We start from the raw sequence: 13,363 nt of genomic DNA on the forward strand, positions 1-13,363 counted from the left end.
AGAATGAACTATTTGATTCTTATTTATTGCTTCATAAAATAAGTAATGAAGTCAGACATATTGATATCTAATTTCCATTAAGATTCCAATTCTGTAGCATTAGGTACCCAAATCTGACAACATAAGCAAATTCAATTAGTTGTGCTTACATTATATTTACATTTTAGTGTTAGCTGGAAGAGATCTACAGAAAATTGCACAGTAATTACACACATTCATAAATGTAGATGAAGAAAGGTTGATGTACATTTTAATGTACTTTGTAGAACAAGTAAAAACTTATTTGAAATTCCTCACATTTCCAGACAGTCCTTGGAATTTTTGATGGTATCATATCCTATTTCAAAATATGAAAAATTATATTTCTTTATAGAGTTAGCTAGTCAACACATGTTTCCACAAATAGCTTTAAAAGACATGCTCACTTTTATGACTTTAATAGAAAGGGAAAAGGAAAAGGTAAAACTTTAAGAACTTTATATGCCTGTTTAATGAGAAGCTATGAATAGAGATTGAAATAAGAGTTGAAGATATTTTAATGTTTAAAATATCTCTAACAACTTAATTAGCACTATTCATATGTTGCCACCTCAGCCAGGAAACATTTATTAATCACTAATATCAAACAAGACAAGACCGTTTAAATCCTGCTACATGAAAACTATTGGTTGTAAGTTACCAATTATTAGAGGGCAAAAACCTTGTCTGAATGTAGTAGACCCAGGTTCAATCTTCCATATAGCTATGGTCCTCCAAGCACTTCGAGGGGTAAGCGCTGAGATAGGGCCAGGAATGAGCCCTGAGAACCACTAGTATGGACAAAAACAAAAACAAAATCGAATTATCAGTTACTATTATTTACTTATTACAAGGAGACCTAGTCTCACATGTTCGTCTGTTAATTTGGCTTATTACTATTTGTAGTTGTAGTTACAACAGCAGTCAAATTTTTACATAGTAACTTAATGCATATTAATATCAAATTCTCGATTAAACTACAGTATTCAACATCAGGTACCAAAAGGTAAAGAACTCATTTAGTTCAGCCACTTATTTTACTTTAAAGTATTCTACAATTCTGGTGCTTTGTATGTGATATACATTCTAACAAATTATTCAAGAAATGAATTCTAATTTCCAAATGCATGCTACAAGATCTGCTTAAGTGCATAACAAAGTTGAAATACTGAAATGAAATAGCTTCATAGTACTGATAGGAAAGCATTCATTCAATATACCATTTTTCATTTGGAGACTTATTACACACACACACACATATATATATATACACATATGTTTATGTATACATATATATATAGAGAGAGAGGGAGGGAGAGAAAGAGAGAGAGAGAGCTATTAATATCCAAGGGCAAGGAAAATAGGGGCCAGAAGAACTTTTTATAAAAATCAAACAATCTTATAAGGTAATCAGTAGGGTCATTTCTACCACAACATCTCAATTTTACATATGAAAAATATGAGACTGAATAAATTCAAGACCACACAGTTCATAAACAAAAGTCTGAGAGAGCCAAATGGTGTAGGTGGAGAGAGATTTGCCAGCAAAGGTTATTAATATACTATGCACTCAAGTCTGCCCAAATAATTAAAAAATCTCTGTATCCTAAATTTATCTCAGAAAACTCCAGGCTTGCTTTCCAAGGTCATCCTAATTTGTCACTACCTTATTCCATGTGATAAAGTGAATTCTACTTATGATCAATTTATTCCAATCAAGTTTGTTTATTTTTCTGTCATCATTCTTGGATTCAAGTGTGGATACTTGAATTTTTTATTTGTAAATCAAAGAACTCTAAAATAGTTCTTATTTTTTTTTAAATTTTTTTAATTTAATAATTATGTGGAAAGTTACAAAGTTCTCAGGTTTATGTCTCAGTTATATCGTATTCAAACACCATCTCTTCACCAGTGCCCCTATTCTACCACCAAAATCCCCGGTATACCCCCCGCCCCCCACCCCAACTGTATAACTGATGAATTTCACTTCATTTTCTCTTCACCTTGATTATGTTCCATATTTCAACACAAAACTCACTATTGTTGTGGTAGTTATACCCCCAAACAAGATAACCCTACTAAGGAAGCATTTGATAATTAGTTTTCCATTAAAAGATTGTATGTTTTCAGGTTTTAGAAAAGGTCGTGCGGCCGCATTAGCGGCCGCAATAGTTCTTACTTTTGACTTTCCCAATAGCTGTGAGAAATCAGAAGAACAGAAATAATTCTAATCCAGGTCAGACATATATTTTAGGAAGAAATTTCTATGTGTTGTTTCATTTAATATCCACTAATTTCTAGCACATATCTAACAATGACTGAGGAAGTCATCACATAGTAAGGAAGACCTGTGACTTGTGTTCTAACAGAAGCAACAAAGCAAAGATCTTGCAGGTATGAGTAGAAAAAAGAAGGGAAGTTAAGTGAAAGAGTACTGAAGAAATGTTAACAGAGTTTTGCATATTGATTTCGTAGTCTGCATTTTACTATATCTGTCTATTGTTTTAAGAACATTTTTGTAGAATCTTTTGCATTTTCTAAGTGCGGTATCATATCATTTGCAAATAGAGAGAGCATAGTGGCTTTTCCTATCTATATGCCTTTATTACCTCTTTCTTGCTAGGACTTTCAATACTATATTGAAAGTAGTAGTAATTGTGGTCATCCTTGTTTTGTACCTGATCTCAAAGGAAATCTTTCCATTTTTTACCATTGAGTATAATGGTTGCTGTGAGTTTGTGGTAAATGGCTTTAATTATGTTGAGGAAAGTCCCTTCAATTCCCATTTTATTGAGTTATTATCATGAATGGGTACTGAATTCTGTCAAATGTTTCCCTTGTGTCTATTGATATGATCATGTGATTTTTATTTTTCCTGGTATTGATATTATGGTATATTTTATCTATATATCATATTATATTATATAATATATAGTATAACTGGTATATTATATTATATTGATTGACTTATGCATGGTAAATCATCCTTGCAGTCCCAAGTGAGTCTTACTTGGTCAGGATGTGTGATCTTTTTGATGTGTCTTGGATTCAATTTGCTATTATTTTGTTGAGGCTCTTTGCAATTATGCACATCAGGGAAATACAGATCTGTAGTTTTCTTTTATTTCATGCTGTCTCTGCCTACTTTTGTTAATAGGGTATGCTCACTTCATAGAAACTTTCTTCTATTTCCTGAAAGAGCCTGAAAAGGATTGGCAGTAGTTCTTATTTAAAGGTGCAGAAAAACTCACTAGTGAAACTGGTCTGGGATTTTGTTTGGGGGGAGACTTTTGATTTGTCATTTGAATTCCTTAGAGTAGTTGATATATTCAGGTTCTCTGTGTCATCTTGGTCCAGCCTTGGGAGATTATAGGGGTTCAGAAATGTACCCATTTCTTCTAGGTTTTCGTGTTTCGTGACATAAAAACTTTAACATAATCCCTGATTACATTATGATAATCCTTGGAATTTCTGTTATCTGTTGTGACGTCTCAATTTTTATTTTTAATTCTGTTTATAAGGGCTCTCTCTCTCTCTTTCTTTGTGAATCTTGATAATGTTTTATCAATCTTGCTTACTTTTTCAAAGAACCAGCGCATGGTTTCATAAATCCTTTGTATTCAACTTCATTAATTTCTGCTCTAAATTTCATAAGCTGAAAATGTCAACTGATCTGGCCTTTCTGGAGAACAAACTAAAAATTGAGGTCCCATTTGACCCAGCAATTCCGCTTCTTGGAATGTACCCTAAGGGATCAAAACACAATGAAGAAAAGCCATTTGCACACTATTCACTCTGAAAAAACTCAAATCCCAAGAACAGATGGCTGGCTAAAGAACCAATGGTACATATACACAATGAAATATTACACAACCATAAGAAAAGATAGGAGCTAGAGTGATAGCGCAGCCGATAGGGCGTTCACCTTTCACACGGCCGACCCGGGTTCGATTCCTCCGCCCCTCTCGGAGAGCACAGCAAGCTACTGAGAGTATCTCGCCCCCATGGCAGAGCCTGGCTAGCTACCCATGGTGCATTCGATATGCCAAAAACAGTAGCAACAAGTCTCACAATAAAGATGTTACTGGTGCACACTCAAGCAAATCATAGAGCAATGGGATGACAGGGACAGTGGAGAAAAGATAAAATTGCACAATGTGTTGCTATGTGGATGGATCTAGAGTATCATGCTGAGTGAAGTTAGAGGGAGAGATATTGACATAGAATACTCTCCCTCAGATGTGGGATATAAAGAAACAGTTGAACAGTTGTGGAAGGATAAAAAGAAACAGTTGTGGAAGAATAAATGCCCAAAGACAATAAAAACAAAGAACATGAGAACCAGTCTTGAGTAGGAAACTTGACACTGTTGTGCAGGGGGTTGGGTGGAGATAGGAGAGGAGGAGGCGCTGCTAAAAGGTATTATGGCATTAAGCACAAAACCTTACCAGTGACATTAATGTAAATCATAGCACGTAAAATTTATAAAGAGTCTCTCATAAAGGCAGACTGCAGGAAGGAACGGGGAGATTTGTGGAGGGCAGGAGACAATGGTGAAGGAATTGGTGCTGGAAAAGAAGAGAGTAGTACAACCTGATGCCATATGTTTAAGGAGCTTCCCCTTCGGCAGGATGACATGTGTTTCTTGAAGCAAATTATTTTTATTATGTTCCGTTGGGCTAAACTTTTCTTCTTAAAAATTTCTCTTTCTGACATGTCTATTATAAGAACTCATCGTTCTAACAGATGGTTTGGTAAAGGCGAAAATGTTGCCACTTTCATTTCAAGTAATGGTATGAATTTTCAGCCTTGACTGGTGCCTCCCCTCAAATCTCAAAAACCAAATGGCAGGAGCCACAGGCACAGGCCATAAGCTGCCATGCATTTATATGGTTCCCTGAGCACCATTAGGAGTGACTCCTGAACACAGAGCCAGAAGTAGCCTCTGAGCACCACTGGAATGGTAAAAAAAAGCACACGCGCTTGCACACACACACACACACACACACACACACACACACACAGAATATGAAACTGATCTTGTTGAAGTGAACCGCTCTAGATTTTTAAGCAAATATGTGAGAATAAATTTTTAAATAACAATATTAAATTTTATAAATATCATTCTGGTGGAATAGTAAAAAATGGAGAGAATGGAAACTATTGCATAACCCCCACTGTGAGAACATGAGGTCCCTCACTTGTGATGACAAAGTGGGAGAGAAGAAATATTTGTAGGAAAGAAGCTCACCCAGCAAATTTTAAATTGCCTCTATATCTAACTATCAAAATATCTTTTATTTATTTGTTCTAGTGTCATGACTCCTGAGGCCACCACATTAAAAAGTCCATATTAGAAACTCAGAGGTTAAGAACACTGCAGAAAGGCCAGAGAATGTCCGTTACAATCTCTCATTTTGAAAAGCTTCCACAGGGGTCAGAATCAAGTGGGTAGTGCACTTACCTTGTAGTTGGCCAACCTGGGTATAATCACCAACACTCCATAATATCCCCTGAGCCCCACCTTTCTTCTGGCAGACCCAGTAGAAAGCCCTGAAAGCTACTGGTTGTAGCCTGAAAACCAAAATAAATAAACTATGATTATGTTTGTTTGTTTTGGTTTGGGGACCACATCGGACTTTGCTCTGGGATTACCCATGGTGATGTGCTCAGTTATCACTCCTGGCAAAGCTCAGAGGATCACATGAGGTGGCAGGAATCAAACCAGGTAAGCTGCATGCAAGGTAAGCACCCAAGTGGCTGTACTATTGCTCTGACCCTCAATTTATTCTTTTTGAACAGAGAACAATATTGAATGGTCCAGTTTATTGGGGATACTACAACACTGACAGAGCTCAGATCCAACCTTATATAAAAATGTGAACTACTTTTCCATCATAAAAGAAAATGGGTAACATTTCCTCAGAACCAAATATTTCATCATATGAACCTCAGCCTTAGTTGAGGTTATGTATCAACAGAATTTTTTCTTTTCTTTCTTTTTTTTTTTTTTTTTGCTTTTTGGGTCACACCCATCAATGCATAGGGGTTACTCCTGGCTCATGCACTCAAAAATTACTCCTGGCGGTGTTTGGGGGACCATCTGGGATGCTGGGACTCGAACTCAGGTCAGCCGTGTGCGAGGCAAATGTCCTACCAGCTGTGCTATCGCTCCAGCCCCCAGAATTGTTTCTTTTGTTTAGTCATGTGTCAGATGACAAAACTGTTGGGGTTGGACTGAGCAACTAGGATGAGCCCAGTGGTTTGGATGAGGTTGAACTGCCTTAGTAAATAATTTCTTAGTAAATAATTTCTTTTGGCTGCCTTAGTAAATAATTTCCTAAATGATAACAAAATTGTCAGTCTTCCTTTTCTCACAGATCTCTGGTTCTGCTTAAGTCTGTTTGTCAGTATGCAGCTCCTAGCTACTTAGCTTGTTTGTCAGTATGTAGATCCTATGTTGTTTGTTTTCCCGTATGCAGAAGAACTTTGCATGATCTTCCTGTAACTCCTGGTGACTGTATTGAGCCCTTAAGAGTTTCCATGATCAATAAAAGGAGATTACGGGGCTCTCTACCTTTGTCTAAGAGTCAGAAAGTACCTACACCCTCCATGACGTACATTTCTTCCGAGTTCCTTGACTCACCGCAAGAACATTCACGCAACAAAATCTTTACCATGTAAAAAAATTCTCTGGAGTTAATCAGACAGCTAGAACCCTCTCTCAAACACAAATCTTGAGAGAAAGTAAAATCTAAAGCTGCGATGTGTTTCTAAATGGGTTGCTCTAATTTAAATGTCTCATTTCATTGGTAACTAAGGGAAATGACATAACCCATAAGAGAAGTGAGAATGTTGGAGAGGATGAATGAACCATATGACCTTTATGGTCTGTCTAGGCATTAATGGACGTCCTTCAGGAGTGTTAGGTACTCAGGACTCACTTGGGTGATTCATTCTAAAGGAAATAAAAAACTAGACTGCGAGAAGATGGAGAAGATGGATGCATTCAACATTTTTTCTTTATGTCATCTTCACAGAAAATCTTCCTAAGTAGCCAGTTAAAATGTGGATGTCTTCTCTGCTCTAAAAGAAAGCTGCTCATATTTTTGAACCAAATTCATACTAAAATGATTGGTGCTTACAGAGAAATAAGAGGTAGCAAAGTTGATTCTTATAATTTGCTTTAATTCCACTAAAAAGAACATAACTAAGCACTCCCCACATGCTGGGCTTTTTGTTTTTGTTTTTGTTTATTTATTTGTTTTTTTTTAAAGACTTGAAACCTGCCATATAGATTGTCACTTCAGCATTGTAGTCAAGTTTTATTTATTTATTCATTTGTTTGTGTGTTTATTAGTGAATCACCGTGAAGGTACAGGTACAGATTTACACACTTTAGTGCTTGTGTTTCCATCATACAATGTTGAGAACCCATCCCTCCACCAGTGCCCATTCTCTACCACCAATGAACCCAGTATCCTTCCCACCCCTTAATCCCATCCCCCCACCCCATTCCACCTCTGTGGCAAGGCATTCCCTTTTGTTCTCTCTCTCCTTTTGGGTGTTGTGGTTTGCAATAGAGGTATTGAGTGGCCATCATGTTCAATCTATAGTCTACTTTCAGCACGCTTCTCCCTTCTCCAACCACATTTTATTTGGTGTTCCCTTCTCTCTCTGAGCTACATTTTCCCCCAGCATGTGAGGACGATGTCCAGGCCATGGAGCCAAACTCCTGGTACTTATTTCTACTATTTGTAGTTAATATTTTATCACTGAGTTTTTCATGTAAAAGCTTTATTCTTAAATTGTATACTTCACCAGTTTTTATGGTATAATTCAGTTACAATTTGTCAAATTCTTAATTTAAAAATCTCATAGTTATCTCTACACATGCAGAAAAATTGACAATATAAGATTCAGTACCATTTTATGATAAAAATTCTCAACATCTATAAGGAGAAGAAAATTACCTCAACATAAGAAAGGCCATTTATGGCCACTCAATACCTCTATTGCAAACCACAACACCCAAAAGGAGAGAGGGACCAAAACAAAATGCCCTGCCACAGAGGCGGGGTAGGGTGGTGGAGGGATGCTGGAACTATTTGGTGGTGAAAAATGGGTACTGGTGGAGGAATGGATACTCGATCATTATATGACTGAAACACAAGCATGAAGGTTTGTAAGCCTGTGACTGTACCTTACGGTGATTCACTAATAAAAATAAAATAAAAATACATAAAATTTAAAAATAAAAAAAAATGCCTAGCATTAAACAAAACACTCCCCTAATAAAGTGTTTGCCCTTCCCAAGTTCACATTCTATAAAGAATGGCAAAATTTGAATAAAACAAAAAGTTGTTATATATCCAAAAAAAAAAGAAAGGCCATTTATGACATCTTATTCAATAAGAAAACTGAAAACTTTTCTTTTAAGATTAGAATCAATACACATATTAAGTAACCTATTTTTACTCAGCTTAATGCTTAAAATTTGAATCAAATCAAATAGGCAAAGAAATGAAAGAAGATATAACCAACTTGGGAAATTTTGTTTACAGATCATTTAATTTTAAGATGGTATCTGTAAAGAAAAATTTAAAGACTTTCTAAAAAAATCATGGGACTAATACACCCAGTAAAATTTCAGGATTCAGATTTGATATTCTAATCAGGGTTTGACAGGCAAGTTACTTCTCTTGTATACATACAACCCACATTAGATCCCCAACACCCCATATGGTCTGCCAAACCTGCCAGGAGTTATCTCTAGGCATATATCCAGGACATAACAAACAAGTATCTTAAAATGAAGAAAATCTCACATATAATAACATGAAAACAATAAAATACTAAAAATAAAATGTAAATATATTTAGGCAAATTAATTTAAATATTTAAAATTAAATAAATAAATTGAAAAATTAAGTAAAAATAAATTTAGCTAGTAGATGAAAGTTGAAAATATAAAGTATAAATTGTACTTATGAATATGACTGTCACTGTCATCCCATTGCTCATCAATTTGCTCTAGCAGGCACCAGTAACGTCTCCATTTTGAGACTTGTTATTGTTTTCGCATATAAAATATCATTAAACAATTAAAGGCAATTAAATGGGCATATGCTCTATATTCATAAAATGAAAGAATTTTAATTGTTAATATGTTCATTATATTAAAAGTGATTTAGTGATTTAATGCAACTTATATGAAAATTATAATGGATTTTTAACAGAAATAGAAAAGACAAACATTCACATGGACCACAGAAGACTCCCTTCTGAATAGTCAAAGTTATTTTGAGAAAGAAGAATAAACACTGCTTTATTTCAAAATATACTATAGTATATTTTGGTTACTATACAAAGCAATAGTATATTTTGATTATTATACAAAGCCATAGTAATCAAAAACACTATAGTGCTGACATTAAAGACAGATATATAAACTAATGAAATAGAATAAAGATACCAGAACAAAATTACACATTTAAGGCCAACTGATATTTAACAAACATGTTTCAAACATATAATGGGGATCCAAGGAGATAGTACAGGAGTTAGGGTTTATACCTTGCATGCACTAATTAGTGTTCAATACTCAACATCATATAACTTCCTAAAAATTGATAGACTAACAGCACCAGTGGTTCCCAAGAATCAGTGGATGTGGCCCTCAGACCTCCAAAGACCACCAGGATGGCTCTGGCATCCCCTGGCACTACAGAGCCCAAATAGCACCATAGCATCCTCAGGCCCTACTTCTAAACCACTGGCCTAGTTAGTTAAGTATCACTGGCAGTGATACCTCAAGTTCTCTGAGAATAGACTGAGAGGCTTACAAAAATAATAATAAGGAATAAATAAATAATTGGTAAATATATTCCTTTCAATAAATAGTTTTAGAAAAAAAGATGGGAATCTACATGAAGAAGAATAATTGTTTCACATCAAATACAGAAGGCAATTTAAAATGAACTAAATATTTAAATGTGAGGCCTAAAACTGTAATACTTAAAAAAGTTAAGCTTAGAAAAAAAGCTACTTGACATTGATTTTGGCAAATGGTTTGTCAAGGCACAGATACATGCCTTGACAAAAATGATAAGTGGAATTTTAAAAACTCAAATTAAAAAAGTCTAGCAACGGAAGCAATAGACAGAATTAAAAGATGGGTTATGGGATTTGGGGAACTATTTTCAAAGTATATATCTGATAATGTGGGTTGTTGCAAAATATACAAGGACTCAAAGCACTATATGGTAAGAAAACAAGTAACCAAATTTAAACATAGGCAAAGAACATTAATTGACATTTCACATAAAAGACATACTAATGGCTAACAGGTACATAAAATAGATGATCAGCATCAGTAATCATCAAAGAAATACAAGTTCAAGTCACAATGAGATCTCATGTCACTTGTTAAATCCTACTACCAGAGAGAAAAGATAACAAAAGTTTGTAGGAATGGGGAAGAAAGATCATTCTGCTACACTCTGTGACAGAAAACAGTATAGGAGTGTCTCATATCATTAAAAACAGAGCTACCATGGCTGAGGAGAGAACTTGAAGGGCTGGACTATATGCATTGCATGCATGAGGTCCCAAGTTTGATTCCCAGCATCATAGGGCCTCACACCAACGAGTGGCCATGCTGTTTTCCATATACTGAAGGCTCTGGACCTGAATTGCAAACCATTGAGTCATTTGGCCCAGTTTGCTGAGTATTACTAGGAGTGACCCCCAAACTCTTTGAACTTTAGCCCCCTAAAAAAAACTCAATATGATCCAGTAATCTCACTTCTGGGTGAATATCCAAAGGAAGTAAAATCAATATCTCAAAAGAGATTTTCTGAGCTTTATCAGAATGCTAATATTATGTTCAGCACTATTCACAATAACCAAAATATGCAAACAACCTAAATGTTCACTAATGAATGAATAAGGACACATAATATGTAAATGTAGATAGATATAGACATAGATGTAGATGTAAGTGTAAATATCTATAACTAGCATGTAATATGTGTCTAATTATATATGGAATGCATTTTTCTGCCTTAAAAGTTAAGAAATAGTTTATGATAGTCCCATTTGTTTATCTCTGTTTTCACTTGCTTGGCCAGTGGTGTGTCATCTTTGAAGATACCGTTGGCTTCAATGTCATGGAGGGTTTTGCCGACCTTGTCTTCAGTGTGCCTTAGGGATTCTGGTCTGATGTTGAGGTCTTTAATCCATTTTGATCTGACTTTTGTACATGGTGATAGGTGGAGATCTGAGCCCATTTTTTTCCATTTAATTGTCCAGTTTTGCCAGCACAATTTGTTAAAAAGGCTTTCCTTGCTCCACTTCACATTTCTTGCTCCCTTATCAAAGATTAGATGATCATATATTGGGGGGAGGGGGTTGTCAGAATATTCAACCCTGTTCCAATGGTCTGAGGCTCTGCCTTTGTTCCAGTATCATGCTGTTTTAATTATTACCACTTTGTAGTAGAGTTTGAAGTTGGGGAGGTTGATTCCTCCCATTTTCTTTTCCCCAAGAATTGTTTTAGCTATTCGTGGGGGCTTATTGTTCCACATGAATTGCAGGAATGTTTGCTCTATTTCTTTGAAGAATGTCATTGTAAGGATCATTATAAGGATCACATTGAATTTGTACAATGTTTTGGGGAGTATTGCCATTTTGACAATGTTAATTCTTCCATTCCATGAGCAGGGGATATCTTTCCATTTCCTAATGTCCTCTTTTATTTTCTGAAGTAGAGTTTTGTAGTTTTCTTTGTAGAAGTCCTTTACCTCCTTAGTTAAGCTGATTCCGAGGTACTTGATTTTTTGAGGCACAATTGTGAACAGGATCGCTTTTTTCATGTCACTTTCTTCTCTCTCATTATAAAAAATTGCGTATAGGAAAACCATGGAATTTTGACTATTGATTTTATAGCCTGCAACTTTACTATACAAGTCTATTGTTCCTAGGAGTTTCTTGGTAGAGGTTTTAGGGTTCTCTAAGTACAGTATCATATTATCTGCGAATAGTGAGAGCTTGATGTCTTCCTTTCCTATCTGAATGCCCTTAATGTCTTTTTTTAATTTTATTTATTTTTTAATTGAGTCACCATGAGAACAGTTACAGGGCTTTTTGGATCGAGTCTCAGTCATACTATGTTCAAACACCCATCTCTTCACCAGTGCACATGTTCCACCAACAAGATCCCCAGCATACTTCCCCTCCCACTCCCCCTCTGCCTGTATGGCAGATGATTTTCGCTTTACTCTCTCCTTACTTTGATCACATTCAATTTTCACAGAAAACTCACTATCATTATTTGGAGATTTTCCCCCAACAATCAAACCTGTCAGAATGGCATCATTAGATTGTATGTTTTCTATTGTTGGTAACAAAGAGCATACAATGTTGCACGGTCACTAAAGTGGCCACCCAGATTTGGAATTCTGGTATTAATTCCAGAGGTATTTCTGCCATCAGCCACTGCATTCCAAGATTGGTTTATGTGCCTCTGGGATTATGGCTGTTTAGGAGCAGAGGAGCTGTTCATGGGCGACTTCTTGGGGTCTCATTTGGGCAGGAAGCAGGGCCGGTTCTGCCTCCCCCATGGCGAGATTCCCCATGTGTCCTGTGCCCCATCACTGTGAACTCCTACCTCACTGTCCAATCTCACTCAATATAAATAATACCTAAAAATTATGGTATTGGTCATTTGCTGTGTCCTAGACCTTACCATGAACTACCATGAACTTCCAAGTGAACTATAGTACCAAATTTAATTCCAAAGGATCTATAATCTACTCATATTTAATCACTGTCACTGTCACTGTCATCCTGCTGCTCATTGATTTGCTCGAGCGGGCACGAGTAACGTTTCTAGTGTGAGATTTGTTACTGTTTTTGGCATATCGAATATGCCACAGGTAGCTTGCCAGGCTCTGCCATGTGGGTGGGATACTCTCAGTAGCTTGCCTGGCTCTCCGAGAGGGCTGGAAAAATCGAACCTGGGTCAGCCGTGTACAAAGCAAATGCCCTACCTGCTGTGCTATTGCTCCAGTCCTATATTTAATCACTTGTGCTATATATTGAATCAATTTCTCACCCTCTGTGAGAACTGCCTTGTGTTTTATAAGCCTGAGATTCCCTCATAAGACATCTCTATGTGTATCCAAGTGTTCTGTATTTCTTGGATCAAATCATTGTATTTGAAGCCTTTGAAATGCCACACAACCTCCAGTGATTTCCAACCATGAGTGGAAGTTGGATATGAGAGACCTTGTCAAATTTGACTGGTGGACGCCCATAAACATGATATCTGATTGTACTCTGT

Source organism: Sorex araneus, chromosome 1 (genome assembly GCF_027595985.1).
Source record: "Sorex araneus isolate mSorAra2 chromosome 1, mSorAra2.pri, whole genome shotgun sequence".
Lineage (NCBI taxonomy): Eukaryota > Metazoa > Chordata > Mammalia > Eulipotyphla > Soricidae > Sorex > Sorex araneus.